This window comes from Lynx canadensis, chromosome B3 (assembly GCF_007474595.2).
Source record: "Lynx canadensis isolate LIC74 chromosome B3, mLynCan4.pri.v2, whole genome shotgun sequence".
NCBI lineage: Eukaryota > Metazoa > Chordata > Mammalia > Carnivora > Felidae > Lynx > Lynx canadensis.
The window spans coordinates 108,702,081-108,704,992 of record NC_044308.2 but is presented as its reverse complement, the minus strand read 5'-3'; the positions used below and the strand labels follow the sequence as shown (position 1 = coordinate 108,704,992).

Sequence of the window (2,912 nt, the reverse complement as noted above, 5' to 3'; positions counted from 1 at the left end):
GGTGGGGGCTGCGTTAAATAAGTGACAGGCATTAAGGAGAGCACTTTTCAGGATGAGCTCTGGGTGTCCTATGTAAGAGTTGAATCACTGGGTTCTACTCCTGAAGCAAAAACTACACTGTATGTTAACTAACTTGAAAAAAAAAATTCTGTCATGTAAGCTACCCAGTCTGCACTGCTTTTTTATGGCAGCCCAAGCAAATTAATAAGCAGGGCATGGGCTGCTTTAGAAGGCATAGGTGCTTCATACAGTGAGGCATTTTTCATAGAAGATATGAAGGAAACCATCATGGTTGTCTATAATATGCCTGGGTGCAGTGCTGGGTTGTTCATGAGAATTACCCTTTTAGCTCCTCACAAAACCATATAAGGTCATATTATTAACCCAGTTTTTAAAATAAGTGAGTTCGATAGATTGAGAGGCTTTCTAAGGATATTTGGCTGATTTACTTCAGAAACAGTTTCAATAATGCCTAGGTGACTTCAAAGTCCATATTCTTTTTTTTTTTAAAAACATGTTTATTGTCTGCACATACATATAAATTCACCACATAAGATGCTATTCTCTCATTTCCCCATCTTCTTCCTCTTCAACACCCCTGAATTAAAGAACATTACACCTTATTAAAACTTCACCCAAATGACCAGACAATGCTCCATCTGTATATTCTTCTGTGTTTGCAAGCTACATGTTCATATAGCCATCTGCAGATACCAGATAGCTTTTGTACTCCATTCCCTACTTGAGTTTCACCATCACTGGCTTTCCTGTTAATCCATTCAGGAAAGATTTGGGATTGAGGGGCAAATTCATCTCGACTACAAGCAAATGCTGCAGGCCACTCAGCACCGACCCAGCTGTTGCCCGTCCCTCCTGACTGGAGTAGCTATGCCTGAGCGCAAATCGCAGCACTTCCAGGGTGAAGATAAATGTCCATATTCTTTTTTGAACAAAGTCTATGTTCTTTACAACTCCTCCAGAATAATAAAAGGGCTCTGATGGCTGAAGGTCTGGGACAAAGATGTTCCTACGTCCACAGGCAGGAGAACATCCCAACGCACAATCTGGAGGTAGACTGGAGGTAGCTGATATTTTTTAAATGACATCTCTACAATTATAGTATGTGCCAGAATAGAAGATGCAAGTTTTCACACACAAAAAAATAGAAAACATAAAGAAAAATAGAGAAGGTGGAGGAGGGAGAGATGGAAAAATCCGAAAGTAACTTTGCATCAATTGAAGGTAAAAAACCTAGAACCAAAGCACCCAAGATTCAGCGTCTTGTTACTCCATGTGTCCTCCAAAACAAACGTCGGCATACTGCTTGGAAGAAGCAGTGCACTAAGAAAAGTAAGGAAGAGGCTGCAGAATATACTAAACCTGTGGCCAACAGACTGAAGGAGGCCAAAGAAAAACACCAGGAACAGATTGCCAAGAGACAGACACTGTCTTCTCTGAGAGCTTCTGAGTTCAGACAGAAAGGAGATTTTTCTAAGAGTAACAAATAAATAAGATCAGACATCAAAAAAAAAAAAAATAACCTTATTTCTGCAGTGCATTACTAGTATTTGTTTTTATAGAACTGCATGTATGGTATGAAATTTCATTTACCAGTAATGTGTGTTTTGTTGTCTAATATTACCTGATACACAGTGAATATATTTTTTCACTGTGATTATCTATTTTCCAGGATTAGAATGCTAATATCCAAAAATATCATAGTATCATATCCAGAACATACTATTTTGCACCTGGACTCCACTATGTAGTACAACATATAAATAATATATTTCCTTTAAATGTATTTTTATGATAGCATATCATGGATTATACTTTTTCCCCCAAATTATCTCTGAAAATTTGAGATATATCTTATATATCTCTGTGTCCTACATATAATATGAAAAGTGACATTAGGGAATTTTTAAGTTAAAAGTCATTTAAATTCCCTACCCCTTTCATTTGTACATACTAGATGTGCAGAGATTAGGTTCAATTTAGCAAACATTTACTGAGCACTAGAGAAATGATGATGACTAAGACAGAGTTGCTAGCTGTAAAGAGCTTACTTCCGGCCAAAGTAAAACATGAAGAGCAAACTATTTTTCCTTGTATTTGGATTTACAAGGTACAAAATAAAGTATCCTTCTTTATACTTAACCCCCCAAAGTGTCTACCAACCAGTTTTCCTGTTTCCTTATAGTCTCACCAATTACCAATTCTAATAATTTTAATGTTATATTGAGTCAAGATCCATGATTTCTAAGGCAAATTTTGAATCTATTGGGACATTCTCATTCTTGCCAATTGCTCTCTCTAGATAATACTACAACAGAAATTTCAAGTATGTGGATTTTTTCTTTTAGAATATTTAAGATAAATTTCAGAGGGGCTGAATTGCTGAGTCAGTTTTTACTCTAAGAATATTGTTATTTATAAAACCACGATGCCAACATCCATTGCAACTGGAGTATAATGGTTAAAAAAATTCACTGCATATTTTCTAGTAATGAGGTTTATCTATGAAAAAAATGTTTTGGAATTGAATGAGATTTTAAATGTACCTTAAATTTTGTTCAAATTTTAGATCTCTGTAACTTATATACAATAAACTCTCCTGTATTCTAATTTGCACTGTTTTCTGAAATTAAATGTTTATGTCATATGCTGATTTATCTGTTACAGTCTTAAGATTTTTTTCGTAAAATTAAACACAGAATAATTATTTATTAATCAAATAGTCCCACTACCATTTGGCTTATAGATTCTTAAAGGATTATTGTGTTAATGGTACATTTAAACAGGTTTTGAACAACCAAAGAAACCAGAATCCTGAGAATATTTTTATTTTTTTTAATGTTTTTATTCATTTTTGAGACAGAGAGAGACAGAGCATGAGCAGGGGAGGGACA

The 2,912-nt window shown here is 35.1% G+C and overlaps 1 pseudogene; it reads right to left on the bottom strand.

The window, feature by feature from the left end:
* Positions 1-558: 558 nt before the first annotated feature.
* On the bottom strand, positions 559-877 carry LOC115517246 (annotated as a pseudogene).
* Between the last annotated feature and the right edge of the window lie 2,035 nt (positions 878-2,912).